Raw genomic sequence first — 20,155 nt, 5'->3', positions numbered from 1 at the left:
GGGGCAAACCTCTCTCTATGAATCAAACACTGGCAGAGTGCGGATTTGACCAAAGCAGGGTTTTAATCCACACAGCCAGGTGTGGATGATGAATGCCTCTGAAGAATATTGCTTATAAGGGACCCACCGTGTTGGAAGAATGCAAACATTCAACGGCCTTTGTGACATAGTTCTAATGAGTGAATAACTTGAACTGGGAGTGTCTGACAACAGGAGTTTTTCCGCTTCAACACCTTGAAAAGAGCAGTCTGATTGGCTTGTTGGACTAAATAATTAAGACAATACCCTGTGGATACGAGCCCAGGTACTTTGCTCATTGTGAAGCCTTGTTGTTGATGTTGAAGTGATGACACTAGATGGATTTTATTGATGGGCAGCTATGCTGGAACTGCTGCCAGACCTCGGGTGTCTGCGTAGTAATTGGCTACTGATGGCCACATTCAAAACCATCCCGGCATCCTTTCGTCACTCTATGAGCCAAGCAGTAATCAGTTATCTGCTGTATGTTGGAAGATGGGGGAAGGGATTCAGTCCTTTATTGCCCCTCTAATTATTTTCCCCACCACATGATTAATATTGTCACTTTGATTTTGTTCTGAGCCCATTAGATGAGAGACTCTGTGACAGAGGACGCTGCGTGTACAGCGAGGGGTCGGGGATATCTGCTGCCCCGTCGTGTCCTGGGCCTCAGAGTCACCTCTGTCCTCCAGGACGGGAGGACTCTGAGCCAGGCTTGTGGAGTCGGTCCTGCTGCCTGCCTGGTGGGTGCTGCTGGCTGGGACAGAGCCAGGGCCACGACTGGGGCCAAGCTATTTCTAAAAAGGACCAGGGAGGATGCAGCTGGTGTTCTTGTTGTTGACAGTGTCAGCGAATGAGCCCTTTCATATCAAGACAAACGGTCATTAAAGCCAGTAATCACCGTACAACCCACGGCCAGAGCCTTGGCTGGGGGACACGCAAGGACGAGAGGTTTACTTTACTTTTTTTTGGTAACTATCAAAAGAAGCTCCACGCCTCACCTCACCTGTGATTTCATTGGGAAACACAAGACGGAGGGCTCTATTCATTCTGCAGCCTGCAGGTCTCTGACCTCTGAGTGCAGCTGGGTGCTACCTTTATTCAGTTCTCTCGTGCAGCCAATAGAAAACCTCGTTTGCTACCTGATGCAGCTAAAAATGGCATCATCAGCCATTTTCCATATTCATGAATCCTGGGCCACCTGATTACTTTGCTGGCAAGTCTCAAGCGGTTAATTCACAGCCACGTTCCAACGCTGAGTACTTACTGCAGCGGGTTCGAATCCAACCCACGACTCATCGCTGCATGTCGTACCCTCTCTATCTCCCGCTTTCAAGACTCTTCTATGTTTCTACAAAAACAATTTCAATGATATTATACATAATGAATCAACCCACATGCACAGCTGAATCATACAACATCAGCAGTGTTACATTACAGATTGGATTTGATTTAGTCTATGCTCACTATATAACCTCTTCATTGGTTTTGAGGTCAGTGTGGCAACATACTCAATCACTCTAATGAAAGATTGTCCTTGCAGGTGTTTGTGTGGCTTTTCTCCGGGGAAATCATCCTCCCTTCAACTTCTCCTGTGCGTGTTTGTTCATTTGCAAGGGCACGTCATGGCTTAGTATGAACTCTCTCTCTCTCTCTCTCACACACACACACACACACACACACACACACTGATTTTAGCGGAGGGGATTTATTTTGTTTTGTCCTTGAAGGTGACGGGTACCGAGAGGGGCTGAGAAACACAAACAGTGCATGGTAATATGTGTAGAAAGGGTCAACTTAGGTTACACACTATTGCCCAACATCCTTGGCGTCTCCCCACTGCCCGGCCAATCACAGCCAAGGACTCAGTGATGCAGTGCCCCTCTTACTGGAGGGATTCCTTGGAACTGCTGCGTGACGATGCTGGCTTAAACAGCCCAGAGTCTCTCTTGTCTCTTTCACACCTCCTCCTCCTCCTCCTCCTCCTCCCGTTCTCTGCCCCCGGGTTTCATTCTCCCAGACTTTCACGAGGTGCACCCGCCGCTTGTGTTTGAACAGAAGGTGATCTAGCGCCATCCACGCCGCTCCCAAAAGACTGGCTATATAGACGGCAGACAGAGTCCTCATCCAGCCCTCTTTCTCTCCTACCTCTCTCCTCCAAACCAAGCTCCACCTCTCACTTTCCCTCTCTTTCTCTCCCAGCCTCGCAGTCAAACACACACACACACACACACGCACACACACACACACACACACACACACACACACACACACACACACACACACACACATACTCTCTCTCTTCAAGACTCCTTTCTTCTGCTCCAGATGAGCGTGCCTCCTGGTCAGGGCGAGCAGATTTGGAACTGAAGGTGTGCTGTTGTCGCCAGGTAAGAGCACACATTTCCTCTTTGGGTAACCCCAGAAGTTACAAAGAAACGGGGTGTTCCTTGTTAGTTTGTGGGTGTGTTTTGGTGGCAGGGTGGATGTGTGTCGATGTATCGGTGACATAATGATGAAGAGTGGGGGTTTTGAGGGGTGCCACTGGGGAAGTACACCTTTTGCTACAACTCCCAACCCCTCTCTGTGCCAGAAATGTTTGGCGCCCGTTTTCGCCGTGCCGTCTATCGCCATGAGGCTTTTTGTTTTGGCTTGCTTGTTTGGAAACTGCTGTAGGGACAGGGTGAAGCGCAGCTGGCGATAACAGATCAGTGGCAACATATAGAGCATGTCTCTGGTTGCGAGGGGAGACCACGGTGTGGATGGGCGGGCGGCTGGAGAGACAAGGAGAGGGAGGGGTGGGGAAAGGAGACAGAAGACGAGCAGCTGCTTTCATCCCATGGAAGCTAATCCCTCCGTTTGTTCACCTCTCTCCATCAGATAAAATGGGCCGGCTGTGGCTCTGGTGCCCTGTCCTTTTTTCTCTCCCTCTCTCTCTCTCTCTCTCTCTCTCTCTCTCTCTCTCTCTCTCTCTCTCTCTCCATCCTTCAATTGTGATGAGTTTATCTTGAGCAGGGAGGAAAGAGGCAAGCTATTGATTCGGAAATGAGCTGTAATGCCATTTGAAAGGGGAACAAGACATCCCTCTCTGTCTGTGACTTTTGTTCCTTTCTGTACCTTATGCTGATACTCTATTATACAAACTCACCAGCGAAAATGAATTCCTGCTCGTAGTCACAATCTTTCAAGCGTAGGAATCTATACAGTGAGCAGATACAATTGAAAAGCCACTTGAGTTGCATACCCAATATCTCTATTTTTGTGATTGGTGGTAACCCTTATGCTGAGAAGGAGGCTTATCACCTCCCACAGGTTCCCTGATAAATGGCTACTGCACAGTGCACGTGGAACGGATGGCTACTGGCTCTCGGCACACATGTCGAGCACATCCGTGGTGATTGTAGCGCAGCTTCGCTGACAAATAAGGAATCGTAAAAGACGGGGCGGCCTATCACCTCTCACCTGCTCCAGGATTACCTAATATCTCAGGAGGCAGGATGAGCCAATGCAACGGGAGAAAAAGGGAAAGGGAGTGGGTTCGGGGTTGCTCAGGTGTTACTGTTTAGCCTAGTGCTCTGAATACATTAGCCATGAAGCTCCCGTGTGTCAAACTGTTACTAGGTGACGGAGCGAGTGAGAGCGAGGCAGTGCTCCATGCTTCCCCCACCCAAATCTAAATGACCCCTCAGCTCATTTCCCAAGGCAGAGCTTATGTTTACATACTCTCTGGGAGCTTCTGCAGATGCTCCATTTCATAAGCACTAACTGAATCAGACAGGCTGAGGCTGTGCCTGCACTGATGGATGTACCGTGGACTGTTGGCTGGCAGTAGAGGGTATATTTCATGTCCTTGGGTTTCAGGGAGCCCTGACTGAGTGTAATCATCGCCCAGGACTGTTTTCAAAATGTGTGATACTAGTTTGGGACGCGAAGAAGCTCCAGAGAAATGATGAATTGTTGTTTTTCTGGCTATAAAAGCTCAACACATGTTATTTACACTAAGATTGAGAGGTCGGGGGCAAATGTTGACTCCCAAATTAATCAAGTGGTCAGTCAGCTGTCGCCGGAGGTGTCATCTTGTTTTCATCAGGCTTGTTAAAGAGCTATTAATGACAAGTACACGCCCAAAGTCCCCAGCCTGACGTTCGAGCAACGCTAACCTTTTGAACTTTTCAAAAAGCCAAAGGCCATCCGCCAGGAGTTCTCTCACTCGTGATCAGTTTAATACTTGTAGACGGAGGGAGATGATGGGAAGTCTTACAGAAGCAACAGGACAGCTTGCTTTGGATAGAAATACAAAATGGAGGATATAAATAGCATCTCTCTTGATGAGTTGACCTTGTGTGGCCATTTGGTAGTGGGCACCTGTGAGGAGGGACGTGCCCGGATCAGTGACACTGTCACCACAGAGACTGACTCATGCTGGGGGAGATGGATGCCTCTGGACTAGTTGTATGGCTCTTCTTGCTAGGCTTGTTCTCCAAGTCCAAGTCGTCTTTGTGTCCTTTAGGGTTGATCAATCGAAGAGTTGTTTGTAAAACGGAGTTTCTTGGGAATCATTCAGCGTGAAATAAGACGTGTACATTAGATATTAACTTAATATAAAGCTTTTCTCCAGCTTGTCTCCTAATCTGCTGCTTGTATCCCGTCTTTTTCCATTGAAGGCTTAAAGTGTTGAGTGTTTGAGTTTGTACATCCAGGGTCGAAAGGGGCGGAGGTTGTTGTGAATAGTTCACACTCGGACTCATCGGTCGAACTCAATTAAATAAACCTAATCAAAGAAAGCAAAAATAATTTAGCTGAATTGATTTTCCTGACAACAGGATATTACGTCCATCCTTAAACCCAGACAATTCAATCGCACTGATCATTTCTGCCCCAAATCTCATTATGTGCATCATGACAAAGCTTCTCGAAGGGAGAATTTAGACTTCCTTTCTTTCTTTTGGCACTTTTTGTCGAAAATCAACCTGTTGGAAACAAATCCAAAACCCCAAAAGTAGACCCTAAAATGTCTTGAGTTAGCCACTTCAGTTTGACTTTAACATCGGCACCTTGAATTCGCCATTTTGCTTCTGGAAAACCTTTTACGAAGACCACCCTAGTTCCAGCATGTGTAACGTAACAGGGCACTAATTGGAAAAGGCCTTCCACACAGCTTTTATTGCCTCGCTATAAAAGCTGTTTTAGAGGCCTGACACTGATAAGCTCATTATCTTGGTCTAAGTCCTGATTTGTGGGTTTTAGTGTTTGACAGGGGTGTATAGAACTCAGGACTGCTTGATCTCTGCAGACCCACCGAGATAAGACTCAGATTACATGATCAATCCACGTGATCTCACAAATACACACATTCTATTGACGCAGCTAAACAGAGACGTGCACATTCTCACAAGAAATAATACCATTAAAGTCGCTGGTCTTCGTCGTTTCGCACTTCTGAGCGTGCAGGAACAACAAGAACAGAAGGCCATCTGCCAACTTTTATAAAAGTGATACAATTCCAGGAGAAAAACTCCACTGACTCGTGTATTGTTTGATCATCGGGGTGTGCAGTACACAAACACCACAGCAACAATCATTCGGCAGCAAAGATGTCACCAAAACCTTCACACTAATGACAGATGAAGTTTTTACAGCTAACTCCATCACGCAGTTTATTTGGCAGTGAAACATCACATGGTGTAAAGCTGCTGGATTTAACAGAGCATGAGTGGGACATTTCCTCACAATACAACAGAGCTTATAAGGATGTTTTTCATTTGTGCAGAAGAACCAAAAGCATTGTTAGCGACAAAAGCCCATTCTTCCAGCTGTACGCGGCTGCATTTAAATTCATATTTATCAGCTGAAACTCGGCCAAAAACAGTTGCCGTTTAAGTCTCAGTGAGTCGGAAAGGATCAGCGCCACAGCGTGAAACAATGTCTAATGAAGCCTGTCAGAAAACAAGTCTGTGTTGGGTATACATCTGCCTCAGGTCTGCTTACTTAAATACAGAGTAAATGAATGTTGCAAAGACTTCATTTAGGTCAGTCTTCCCAAAGGAAGTCTTTTATTAACCGTCGACTGCCTGTCGTAACAGACGAGACTTTACAAAGTGTATTTAAGGAGGTTTTTATTTCATGGCTTTTGTCATGACTGTCCGTCAGAGAGATTTTCATTTGCAGAAGTTATCTCGGGTGTACACGTATAGCGATGGTGGCAGAGGCGAGGAGTTTCATTGTGATGGGTAAGGACGAGAAAATGATGTTATGGCACAACTTCCAGTCGGAGAGCTGTAATTTTAAAATCCCCTTTGGGGGGAAATTGCTTTTGCCCTCCTACAATTTTTTAATATCCTGATTCATACTTAGGGCTGGTAGAACGCATCATCTACCCGTAGCATTTATCCAGCTGCTGCCTGAAGGTGCTTTGTGTGGAAGTTATTAGAGATTAATACCATCTGGGTGTGTGGGACTGCTGAGGGACACGAGCCTTGCCCCGTATGCTCCATGTCTGTCCTCCTGAGCCCCCAGCCTCGCCTCTACATAGTGGGCGAAACATCCCCTTTGCCTGATGAAAGAGTAGATTAATTATTACTGAAGGGCATGCAGCATAAAAAAAATGCCCTGGAGGACATTTTCAGTGTTTCATGAATGTAATGAGGCGTTAAAAAAAAAAAAAAAAGGCCAATCTTCTCTTCCAGCGCTTACCTGAAACGCTCATGCACATCAACCCAGCCCTAAAGACACACGGGGGCATCCCATGATGCACCTGCTCCACGTGCTGATATCAAAGCAGTGACTTAGTGAAAAGAAAATAGAGGAGCAAGTGCCACATCAACTCCAGGGTAATGTCAGTCATAACCTAACCAACTGCTGTTCTTTGTGTAATTGTCTTTTTGGCTCACATTGTTCAGTTTTTTTTTTTTGTCTAATATGATTAGATTAGATGTGCTCCACTATGGTCCCCTGTTGATTTAGCCACTCTGTATTGGCAGTGTTAGTGTCAGCATGGAGATGAGCCTGGAATCCAAATGACTCGTGTCCATTCTTCAGTTTATCTCCCATTCATGAGTTCGTAAGAGTAAAACGGCTGTCATTTTGGTGGTAATTGGGTAATATGGACCGAGTATCACGAAGGCGAATGCATCAATTTCAGCAAAACGACCACATTCGTAACTCCGTCGGGGTCCCCAGAATATGTCAGCGCAACGAGGGGAAACCCGAAAAAAAGCTACGTCCAAGTAGGTTGCCTCTCGGCTCTGCTACAGTTCACTCGCTGCTCCTGGGTGTCCTTGAAGGATGCATGAATCATGAAGCAACGTGACACCCAACAGTTTGTTCAAGATACAGTGGCACGATAGGATCGAAAAAAAAAAAAAAGCAATTAAAATCAGTGTCATTTTGCACCGCCCTCTCCGTGACACAAATGACCTTGGTGGATTTAAAACTCGTTGTCACAGATATGCAACTTATTGCCTCTTTCATTGTCCATTTCCCTGAAAACTGAGTGCACATTGAACTGAGCAGAGATTTTTCAAGTGATCGCTGTATACTTTTGCCACCAATCAAGGTCATTGCATGCTTATTAAATTCACTGTGGATGGATTACACAGAGTAAATGTACAGGTACAGCATTACAGCCATAATATTCTCCAATGACCCTACTGTGAAGATGTTTGTATTCTTTTTTAATTCAGCAAGGCAAGAGGGGTCATTAGCTGTTGAACCAGTAAGTCCTTGTTTCCCTGTTGGACAGGAACCTCCCTCCTACAGTGTAGCTCAACCCTTCTGTGGAAAAGAGATTGCGAGGGATCGCCGAGTGATAAGGCAAAAGGCATTCCTCCCTTTTAACCCCTTTTCTCATCTCCTGGCCCCGACAATTCTCCATTACTGCTAGTCGAATGACATGTGTGCCCTCCGCTGCAGACCGCTGAGATTTGCCTCTGATGCAAACATCCTTGTTTGTCGCCATGGCAACCGTGTCTCCTGCCTGCTGTAGGTTGTCATGCCAGCCGCCTCCCCCATGCTCTCCCTCACCCATTAGCGCTGTACTGTAGATGACACGTGCCAGCGCTGTACTTGCTTCTCCATGAGCTGCTCTTATGACGTCGCGCTGTTTTCCCTGCTCCTTTTCTTGAGGTGGTCCCCCCCTTTTTTCTTTTAAAGCAGGCTATTCAAATATTTTGCACAGTGTGCCACCCTCAACTACAGGAATGTTTTCACTTGAGAGAACTGCCAACCGGCACAGCCAGAGTCAATCGCTGGAATAATAGCACCACCGGCAAAAGCCCACAGTTTAAAAGACAGAGAGATGTAACAGCAAGGGGGCTCAATTTCCACTCCCCTTGTATACTCTACAAACCAATTCATCCTTGGAAGATGGAGCAGCCTGACACGTTAGGGGCTCCCATGAAGAATGATGCAAATGTGGAGTCAGATAGGTTTGTGCTGTGCAGAGTAATTCTCAAAGCCAAGCTTCTTTTGGGCGGCGGCGGCGGGGGGCCAGACAGAGGCCTTTCTTCCAAAACATGTCCACCCAGTCAGACGACAAAACACTCATTACCACAGTGCCACGGGCCAACCCGGGGATAATAACTAGGCATCTGCTTAAATTTGATATAATGGCGTACTAGATAGTCTGGGGTCTGCGATAGAGCGGGAATTATTGTGGTCGTTTTAAGCTGTTTGACTCCTGCACTTTGTTGCTTAAGCTACAACATTTGAAGCAACCCCGCTACGTTATTTACACCAGAGGGTTTGACAGGATCTTTACAATGCAGGCTCTGCGTAAACTTCTCCATATTATCCATATTTACTGCTCAGTAGAGAGCCGAGAGCTAAGACCATCATGATAATGAGTGACCTTTTTCCCTCTCTGTTTGATAGGTTGGTCGTGAGGCTTGAGGAGCCATTTTGCTGCTGGTGAAATTTCCCGAGATTACATTTGCTGTTCCTTATCTCCTAAATTAACTCATTACCTTGACATCCTGCTTTCCCTTCCTGGGAACAGATTGGCCTTGAATTCCTAATGAAACATGGCTGTCCCCTCGCGTCCCATATACACGGCGAGAGATTCAGCGCTAGCCTTTAACTCTCGGCCGTGTTCTTGCCATTGATTTTGGCTCCGCAGCCAGATGAATAACCTTGAGGAGGGGGGTGAAAAAAAGACAAGAACTGGGGCAAAAATAGAACGTCTCCGATGTCTGTCTCTCTGTCTGTCTGTGTCTGTGTCTGTCTGTCTGTCTGTCTGTCTGTCTGTCTGTATGTCTGTCTGTCTGTCTGTCTGTCTGTCTGTCTGTCTGTCTGTCTGTCTGTCTGTCTGTCTGTCTGTCTGTCTGTCTCCCCTGAAATGAAATTCTATCAAACTGGAAGTAAGAATTTTTTTCTTTTCTTAGCTTGGCAACAGAATCATGAAAGCTATCCTGAAAAGTAGGCCGGGTGCCATAGGGCTGTCACAATATTGCAATACCGCGCTATTGACAAGCTAACCGCAGGGGATGGCAGGCATCCGCCACAACCACTATGTTCTTGTTCTTCTTTTTTCCGTCCAGCAGCGTGTCGAGACTCTTGCATGTTAGGAGTTTATTTTTGGTCGCCGAGAGCTGAAAAATGTTAAACTTCGGGTAACCTTTTACCCAGCCGTCCAATCATAGTGGAGGAGGAGCCTCATTGCCCTTCTGTGTTTTGTATTTCACAATAATCAAGTATTTAATTTGTCTTTTCATCTTTGTCATTTAGACATTTCAACAAAATCCTATCCGAACTATAAAGCTTATTTAAGTCATTTGCAAAACAAATACAAGTGGAAGTGAAAATTATTGAGCAAATTCTGTCTCTTGGACATATTTTCTGCACTAGGGGCCCGGAGGTCAAATTGTCAATTAGCATTGTCATTCTTTTATCTGACGTAGTATCTGAAAATGGCTTGAGGGATCCAATGTGCAAAACACTTCCCATAAACTCGACCATGGTTCCTCTCGAAATTGGGTTCAATCAGACCAACTTGGCAAAACATTTCAGTCTTGTCAATCACATCCTTTCCTTGAAGCTTACACTAATTGCATATGCAAATTGCACAAGATTATGAGTTTGCACCCGCTGTAGAGTTTGGTGATTGCGAGTTGCGATAATGATGGATTTCCTCACGTTCATTTCTTAAACGTTGGTAATGAAGAGGCAGCCACTTACAAATATGGATTATGCATGCACTGTGCATTGGGAAACAAACTCTGCAAGTCTGCCGCCATTAATGACAAGTATTCCAATTAAAAGAGGAACCCAGGCTGAATATTATTCAAACTTAATGTTGCCAAATCACAAAAGAGATTAAATGAATGGTCACATCAAGATCTGTTGATTATCCAGAGTAACTGGGACGAGATGTGTTAATGTGCAAATAGCACCACAAACAAACTGGCATTTACCGTCATTGTATTAGACCAAGTTAGTTGCCAGTTGGGGGTAAGGGAGAAAATATCATTTGGTTTGTGATGAAGTCTCCATGGATCTGTTTTTTCCCTCCTCTGTGGCTCCTGCCGCTCTGGACCACAAAGAGTGACGGGTGACCATAGATGCTGCTGGAAATCTTTTGGTTATTTATACTCTATGCCAGTGGGGGTGCGTGAAGATTAAAAAGGTAACTACAACCCAGAAAAACCACAGAGTACAACAACAACAACAGAAGCAGTTACAGGGGAGCAGCAACAAAGGCAGCTGAAGGAAAATGAGGATTTAGAAGCCATGTGATCAGTTGGGAGGTACAGATATCCTCTAACAAGCTCAGCAAGCTGACAACATGTTGGCACTGAGAAGGCAACATCCAAGCTTCTCCAGGAGGCAACACAACCAATTGATTATTTATTTTTTACCAATCTCTACAATTGGACTCATTCAGCCAGCAAGACTATTTACACTGCTGTCTAAAATCAATGACGCACTTTGTTTGTTCCACATGTGTGTCTTTGTTGTAGAAACATGAGAATTTCAGTCTTTTTCCCCCTTTGCAACATAATGAGCCATTTTGTGGCCGGAGCACAAGACCTCTTGGCTCTCCAGAAAAGGTGCTGAACCTGTTTACTGGCAGCAGGAAGGGCAACTTCTTTGTCCACACACAAACATACTCGCCACGCTCAGCCACGCAGCACCTCCGGCCCTGCTCACAGATCATGAGAAGCTTCAATCAATAACTCCAGCCATCCTCCCACTCTGGCTGGCCAACCCGCTAAGAGCCCTCGTGGGGCCTGAGCACCAGACACAAACAGACAAATATCCTGCACATACCCGTTACTGACACGTGTTGTTTGAAATCAATAGAAAACTTGTATGAAACCATAAACGCAAAGTTGGTGACGGGCTGGAGCTCATTGTGATCAACTATGCAGATGGGGAGGAGCAGGTGCAATGAGGCATCGCAGCCACTAGATTCTGCTGCCACCTGAAATCTGGCTTTCCCTCCGGAGAATCAGACATGACGTTTGGCGGCCATCGAGAGCCAAGTGTTGCGTTACAACACCTTCATCTGTTCATCTGTAAATACCTAAGAATCAGACTAACCAGAGCAGCCGAGTGAGAATCCACAGATGAAACACAACTTCAGCCCCAACCTGTTTAATTCTTACTGTGTTTTGAAAGAAAGAAAAAAGTTGACGTTTTAGATTATCAGCACTAATTAAAGTAAAGTCTCACAATTGAGTTTTTAAATAACTTGTGAAGCCGCTGAGCGTCAAATACGGCAGCACTGCTGACACATCTCTGAAGATCTGCTAACATCTTAATTGGCCTCAGTTCCACGTTGGTACCACAAATTTCCTTTTCGCTAACATAAATGACGCTATCATTTGGGAAAAAGCTAAGTTAAAATACTGCGCTTTGATCAGCGATTCACTCCTGACCCGTCAAGCAGTGAACAATTAAATTGGATATGTTGGGAATCTTGTTTTTGGAGGTGCTCAAAATCCCCGAAATGTGTCCCGTCAGGCTGTTTTTAAGTTAGCGCTTGGCTTAGTTTTCTGCACACCATTCGTTCCTCTCAGAAGCCCAATATTGATATTTGTAGTGTCTGTAATTGTGAGCTGTTTGCTCGGCTCCAAGGAAAATATATCCTCTGGGCAGAACACCCTCTTTTTCTTACTGAAAGTCACCAGTTGCTGATTGCCCCCGTATCTCAGAGGTTTGCCAGTAAATGATGTTGTCCCTCTGTGTTGTCGCGCCGTCTCTTCTCTGTGTACAGTAAACAGTCAGTGACTCATGACTCTATCCCAAGCTTTGGGGTCACTACATACTAACTGGCTCTCTGTTTACCCTCAGTCTACCTCCTATCTCCTGCGCTCCTTTGATATCTCTCCCCGTCTCACTCTGTCCACCAGTCTCTCTCTCTCTGTCTCTCTCTCTCTCTCTCTCTGTCTCTCTCTCTCTCTCTCTCTGTCTCTGTCTGTCTGTCTCTCTCTCTGTCTCTCTCTCTCTCTCTCTCTCTCTCTCTCTCTCTCTCTCTCTCTCTCTCTCTCTCTCTCTCTCTCTCTCTCTCTCTCTCTCTCTCTCCTCTCTCTCTGTCTCTCTGTCTCTGTCTCTCTCTGTCTCTCTCTCTCTCTCTCTGTCTGTCTCTCTGTCTGTCTCTCTCTCTTTCTCTCTCTCTGTCTCTCTCTGTCTGTCTCTCTGTCTCTCTGTCTCTCTCTCTCTCTCTCTCTCTCTCTCTCTCTCTCTCTCTCTCTCTCTCTCTCTCTCTCTCTCTCTCTCTCTCTGTCTGTCTCTCTGTCTCTCTCCTCTCTCTCTCTCTCTCTCTCTCTCTCTCTCTCTCTCTCTCTCTCTCTCTCTCTCTCTCTCTCTCTCTCAAGGATTTGGTGTGGTTCAAAGGCTTACAGAGGCAGTGGTTTCCGTAATCTGATACAGCCATTGAACCAGTCTTTTAAATGTTACATTGATTTGTTGCTAAATACGCTGGGTCTTGGGTCTTGGTGGTGTGCCAGCATGTGGATCAAAATGACTCCTTTCCTGTTGATAAAAATAACTTGATGCTCAGTTTTTCCGGGTATAGCTGTGTTTACTTCTATTTCAACCTTGTAGGAACTGCACTACTTTCTCACTCCCCATGAGGCCGACCTCCACAGGCCTGGAGATGCCGTCTGTCACGAAGAGGAAGTGTGCTAATGACATGGTGGGATGATGTTACCGGGGATAAATAGCCCTGGCTGCTTCAAAATGCTAACCCCACCAAACACGCATTTATTATCTGTGACTGAAGGCTGGTGATGATGTAATGCTGAACATTAATGTAATATATGCGTATAGATGGGTCACAAAAAAGGCTGAATTAATGAGCGAGACATAATGAACGTAGATGCGTCTCTACAAGGCTTCACTTAATGGTTTGAGTATGAAAGTGATGGGAGATCTTTGCCAGATGTGTTGGACAGTGCTCTCCCCCACCATCATTAAAACACCAAATGGGGAAATGTCTTTTAGAAAGATGGTAGTTCTCCATTCAGTGCAGTTCCAGAGACTCGGATGATCCATGCCAAAAAACCCTGAAGCTAACTAACCAATACTGTATGTCCGAGTAGCTTAAGCATGTGTGACCCATGTGCCCTTGAGCAAACAAGAGCATTCCCTGCTCACCCAGTGCAAGCCACTCCGTAGCAGAGCAGAGGCTAAAAGCGTGAATAACCACAGAGGTATGAGCAGAGTCAGATTCAGCACCACAGCCTACTGGACAGCTCCCTGCCTCATAGTCCAGGCTGAGTCGTGGCAGCGGCCGACCCAACACAAACTTTCACTAAGTTGTGTAATGAGTGTTTGGCTGCAGCGAGCCCCAGATCCCACTTCCTCCCCGGGGTGGCTCCTTCTGTCCCACCATCAGTCAGTGTGTCAGATGTTTTATTCAACACAGCTGCGTGTATTTTTGGCACCTGGCTGCCTCATCTGAAAGGACCGAGGGGTGTGTGTGTGTGTGTGTGTGTGTGTGTGTGTGTGTGTGTGTGTGTGTGTGTGTGTGTGTGTGTGTGTGTGTGTGTGTGTGTGTGTGTGTGTGTGTGTGTGTGTGTGTCGTGGGTCCCTAGAATGGGGTCACACTTGCTTCATGTTTCCAAACCTGCCGGACCACCGCAGGCTAACATCAAACAACCAGAACACCTGTTTCCAGAGAGAGTTCCTCGTTCAGCCGCTGTTCAGATGAAAGGACCGGAAAGTTTTCGACTGGGGGGGGGGAAATTGCTCCAAGATCAAAGCCGTGCTGTAGTTTAAATGGCGGAACAGAATGGTTTTCAATTGATGGTTGCTTCGTGGTCTGTGTGTGGTGCTAAGCTTATTCCAAAGAAGGACCGCTTTGTTTGTGATGTTGGGGACGTGTGGACGACGTGTTGTAACTGAAAACAAGATGTAATCTCTGCAGTGTGTAGAAAACAAGGGCTACTTCACGTCTGATGAAAACATATTGCATAATTACTGACATATGATCCGATGATAAAGTCTCAGCTTCCAGTGATCACGATTTGATCAGTGTTGGCATCAATTGTTCTTTAATGAACAAACAATTGTATTCATGTCGGCTTTAAGATTCAGTTTCTGCCTGTAGCAGACACCGGACGGGCCACACAGTCGTATTCAATTTACAGTGGCCGGTCCCTGCAGTCACTATGATAAAACTGCTGACGTGCTTTATAGATATATGGTCAAAATAAATTGCAGACCCCTTCTCTTCCATAGAGGACCAGCCTCAAGGCCCGATGCTGAATTCTAAAGCCAGAGAAATGTCAAAATTTCCATGTTGTCACACACAACAGAGAGGCAGACACTGGGAGAATTTAAGGGCCGTGTGTTTGAAGTGCATCCCCCACAGAGAGAAGATGGCCTTCACGCTATCTTTCATTTCCTTTTTTCACTTTGTGACGATATCAGCAGAGTGAAGAGAAGCCAGTGAACAAAGAAAGACTATAAGTACTCAGGTGGAAATCTCCAGCATGACCAACATTTTTAAGAATTGCTCGATTTGCCATTGTTTCCTAAATTAAGTGTTTATAATTGAGTGTGCATTTAAGTGTGTGTACTTCCTCTGTATGGACATTGTAAGCATATATGTGCCTCTTCAGGGTACTCCATGAATACACGGTTGCAATAGATTAATGTGAGCCGCTTTAACAACAAAAAGATGAATCACGCCTTGCAATAAGATGACACCCCTCTGTGCGAAAATGAATTACATTTACGAAACAGAATGCAGCGAAGAGACAAAAGAGAGAGCCGATTAGTGAAATTGCTCTTTTCCCTTTAGAGTAATTGTGGTGGATAAACTCCATAACAAGTCCAAAGGTCTTAAAATCCAGGGGAGGGACACAAAAAAAGTAGATGAACAGTTTTTGCTGTACTGAAGATGAGTTCTTTTGAAAGCGTCGGGAGGATTTGAAAATTGAGCAAAGACAACTCGCCATGAAATGTCATCGAATCAGGCGAGCGCTCTGCAATGGCCAAAACAGAAAGTGTCCCGTCTTCCTTTAATTCACCATAAAATGATTTTCCTCCCCCCCCCCCCTTTTGTAGAGTCTCCACTGAGGTTAGCAGCCGTGGTTCCGCAAATATTCATTAGGCATAAATACAAAATCAGAGCGATTCACTGGTACCGGTCACCTTATACCCTGTCAATTTTAATGCACGGCATATCAGTAATTCATTCTGTTGCAGTAATGGGATTGCACCACTGTTGTGTTGGCAACCTTCAATAACTGCAACTCCAATAATGGACTGAGGCCCCCTTTCATCTCCAGCATGCCGTGCACCTACTTCAATGCTAATGATTGCTCTTTCATCATGCGTGGAGATTCTATATCCAGGCCGTGCCGTTTTCTCCTCACATTGATGAAGTCTACCTTTTTAACCAACCGGAAATCTTCTTTGTACTCTTGCCTTGAATATTCCTGAATATTACATTATGTGCTGTGTGAGGTGCATCCAAATAGAGTCGAGGATGATGCAATGCTGCATTTTAAATGGGCTTCTGTTGCACAATTCATTTAATAAAAGGAATGGGGGGAGAACTCATCCTCAGGTACTCTTAACATGTACATTTAATTTAATTATCGGTGTATATTTCGACTGTAAAATGTGCAGTGCAGTAGGTAAAAGAAGATTTTGTGAGGCTGTCTGAAGTGGGACAGCAGCTGATGAAGAAGTGAGAGACTTTGTCCTCTTCCTCACTCACTGGAGGAACGTGAGTTTGGGCCCAAAGATGGCGCTCAGAACAGAATAGTGACACAGAAACCCGAACAGTACGACAATGTTCTTACTTACTTTATGTACATGAACGCAAATAAAATCAAGAATGCTTATAGAACCATGAATGACTTTATGCAGATACATTTGATTTGTTAGCGTGTCAGCACCATTACGCCTCAGTCGTCAGAGAAATGGAGGTCCAGCCAAAATGGACAAAGGGAAGGGATGGAAGACAGAGTGTCCATGAGCAGCAGATGATGAATTACATGGCGGAGGGTTTGATTAGCTTTTTATCTGCTCACGGGACTCTGGGGGGATTGATGGGCTGCTGAGAGCTGACATGGTGTTGTTTATTTGGGACGGTGCATACTTGGCTCCAGTGCAGTGTGCCTACAGAAAGTTTAGCAGCAAAGGCTAACCTGTTAGCAGGCATTTAATAACCCTTGTCCTCCATGGTAGACTCGATTGTCTTAGTTATTTCAAGTAAGCTTTAAAACCGCAAAATGTGAACACAGCAGGAACATTTGTCCCAATGTTTCCTTCGCTAATTCCAGTTTGCTGACCTGAAGAGGGCACGGGAGTGTCTTTAGTGATGCACGTTTGTGATGTAATAATCCCAAAATCGATGCGCGAGAACAGTGTTGATCTTGTGCATTTAGTCCCACCATGTACATGTGTTATCTTTGCTGCCATGTAGGGGAAGCACTCAAACTTCGCCATAGATTTTCTTCAAGGTTCAAGGTCACCTTGAGAAACAATCTGTTAAAGCAAGTTAGAGTATACATGTGTGACATACAGATATACTGTCAACAAAGCAACGTCTTGGAACACCTAAAGCTGGTTTACAGTGTGCCAGAAATAAGTCAAAGATAATCACATATGAATGACGAGAATATAAAAATAAATGAATCTTAATCTTACACGCAGTCAACGTTAAAGGACGAACATAAATGACTATATATATATATATATATATATATATATATATATATATATATATATATTTGAGGTTTCACCACCTGTTGTACCTTCTTATTGTTGTGTTCCCTCAGGAGAAACTCCCCAAAGATTTATGTCATAGATCTTGCACACATAGATCATTTTACCAAATACATTTGTTGGTAGCTGTGTATTATGAATACGTTCCGGTTGGAAAGTGGAAGCTGTTGTTTCAGCTGGTGAGGACCAAATATTTGTGCATTAGTTGATATGTTTGTGTAACTCTAAAGAGCTAAAATCACAACACTGTGACTTTGTAATGTCGTGCAATATGGCAGAACCACACTCCACCCTGTGTGTGTGCAGTCTGTCAACATCCATTTCCTTCACTTAGAGCTAATACCTTGTATTGAGCAACAAGCATGCGTGCTCCAAACAGAAGCCAGAGCTCAATAACCATGCCTAATAAAGCCTAGTATTTCCAAAATGGGAATCGGTGCATCCAGAGCGTTTGAAACTGTTGGGCTGATCGGCCTTCATGAAAGTCAATGTGCAAACTCCTCATAGATTTATGGGATGTGACCCCAAACCTCATATGCCAGTAAAGTGGACATGGATTGATACTATTTACACGCACGTGAGGGGTTATCAAACCTCAGAACAAGTCCGATTCTGTGATCGTGTGTAGTTCATAGTCCTCTCGTTCTACTCTTTAAATCCTTTTTCTTTATTTGAAAAATAAGCCTTCTGACATGTTATGTGGTGACCATCATTTCAAGTACTTCTCCAACCAACAAATGCAATTTCATTTTGGACAACAAGGATTGCTGAGAGGCATTGGAACTGTGTAAGTGTTTACTACAGCTACGTTGGCAGCAACTCCAGAATCCTCCCCAGAGTGCGTGGCCTATGGGCGTGATTAAGCAAAAGCTCTACACTGGCAATTATTGAAGCAGTGAATTTGGACACCCTTGTTACAGTTGGTTTGTGTTCAAATCGGCCATGTCTATCATGCCCTTATTGTGGTTTTCAGTCATGCTGACAATGCCTGTGGCTTCGTCCTCCATAGATGAACTTGAGCGCCGTTGGAGTCGTGTGCCTGTCTGCCTGATATATGGTCAAACCAGTGAAAAACCTGCTTCTGAATTGGATAAAAGATTGGTTTTCTGAGTTTGTTCAAAATCACCACTGAGCTCACGAGGCTCTCTACACATGGTACTGCTGAAAGTCCATATTGGCCAGTACAGATTGGAATGGTAAATCTCACTTGAAAAGAAATTACATTTCAGACATTGCATTGGCATTAGCTAACTTCTTTCTCCAAAGGGCTTTTGGTCCAGCTCGCGCATTCACTTTTTCTCCTTCCAAAGATGCCCACTATGGTGCATTCAGACTAGTGTACTGCAGTTGACAATGTTTGGCCAGCTGACGTTAATAACTAGCATCTAAGCTACTAGATCTCCCAACAACTCCACATCACAGCCTCGCATTTATATGCAAATGATGTTTTTAGTTAGGCTTGCACTTATATTTTATCTCTCCTTCAATTCATTTTAAAGAGTGATGTATAACACATTGCTTTTTGGTTTCTGTCCTTTACACATAAAAGATGCTGTTGAAGGAGAATCTGCAGCTTTTCACTTTTAAAATAACTTCTTTTTCATTATGTTGAAAGCTTCCCAGAAGTATCGGATTGCATTAAAATAAGGCTGTTCAATTGTCAGTACCAAGCTGATTGATTTGAATGTGTTTGAAAAAGCTTGATAAGAAAGCGATGCACTCTCTTAACTCAACCTTTTAGCAGAAAATATGATTTTTCGACTTTTCAAGTCTGTTTGATGAATGTTCTACCAACCTTAAAGAGCCCCAAAGTGAGCCATGTTTCCTTTTGTTTAACCCACTTTCCATTTTCCTGAGGTAGAACACCAGCACATGTGTAGTTCTAGGTTAGCATGTAGTATGAGCCCACCCTCAAAGTCCTAAGTGATGGGATTTCATGTTGAGCGCAACTCATTTTCCAATCTAATCAGCAAAAGCTGCTTTTATGGTTTGTTTATTGTGCTATAACAGAACCCCTTCACACATAATATAATAGACATTATATAATATTCATCAGACAACATGCTGTTGACAAACTCATGGATAACCACACTATTAATAATTGAAAAGGGCACAGGCTTCAATGCAAACATAATGGCCCGTCTAGATGCGTCGTCAAGTGCTAGATTATGTTGTTGTCACCGCCTGTAGAGAAGAAGAAAACGTCTTTCAATTGGTTAACGTTTATGTTTTCCATTTTTTGTTTTAAAACGCAATTTAAACTTCTTTTTTTGCGGTTGATCGTTGATTTCTGAAGGATGAAAGAATCGTATCAGTGGAAGAAATGAAGGCCGGGCAATGCTTTCCTGTAGAAAGAGTGGTCAAACACGTGACTGGTGTCTTGTAATTCTTATGACAGCTGCCCAGACCTGTCAGCATCTATAACCCTTACAGTCCTTCGTGACGTCTGTTCGACTCCTGGGAGAAGGAGGGGGAGGTTGAGGGGGCAGTGATTTCAGAGATCTGAGGTACTTCCAGTTCACCACAGGCAAGAGTTTCCTCCACCCAGCCCCCTGCTCTTCTTTTGGCTCTAAAAGCAGCAGTAAAAGGTCAAAGCATCCTCTGCTGCCTGCCGTGTTATTTGCTCTTTCTGCTAGCCAGGATGCCCCATTGACCTCCAGTCAGATTCCCTCCCGCTCGGCTGAACCCGGCGGAAAATGATATTTAAACTGTCTGTTGATCACTACCTTTAAACAGCTACACTCTACATTGATTTGTATGCCTCTGCGCCGGCAACAGCCGTGGCTCTTTAAATTCGGCACAAAAGTCCACTTTGCCTCGAGGAGAAACTGAGTAGTTGGTGGTCAAAGGTCAAGGTCACTGCGACTCCACGTCTGAGTCTTTTCTTTCCATAAAGGAACACCTATTCCAAAGATTCAAAATGGCTACATTTGGAGATACTGTTTGTGTTGTA

At 44.7% G+C, this 20,155-nt stretch overlaps 1 protein-coding gene across 1 annotated transcript in view; it reads left to right on the top strand.

The window, feature by feature from the left end:
- The first annotated feature begins 2,053 nt into the window (after positions 1-2,053).
- The window catches only part of syt1a (synaptotagmin Ia), a 119,891-nt gene continuing 101,789 nt past the window's right edge, over positions 2,054-20,155 (top strand). The window contains exon 1 of the mRNA XM_029461593.1: positions 2,054-2,408. The gene's annotated coding sequence lies outside the window, so the exon portion shown is untranslated. The remainder of the gene's footprint in view (positions 2,409-20,155) is intronic.

This window comes from Cottoperca gobio, chromosome 23 (genome assembly GCF_900634415.1).
Source record: "Cottoperca gobio chromosome 23, fCotGob3.1, whole genome shotgun sequence".
Classification (NCBI taxonomy): Eukaryota; Metazoa; Chordata; class Actinopteri; order Perciformes; family Bovichtidae; genus Cottoperca; species Cottoperca gobio.
The sequence above is the reverse complement of the archived record's forward strand: the minus strand, read 5'-3'. Positions and strand labels throughout refer to the sequence as shown.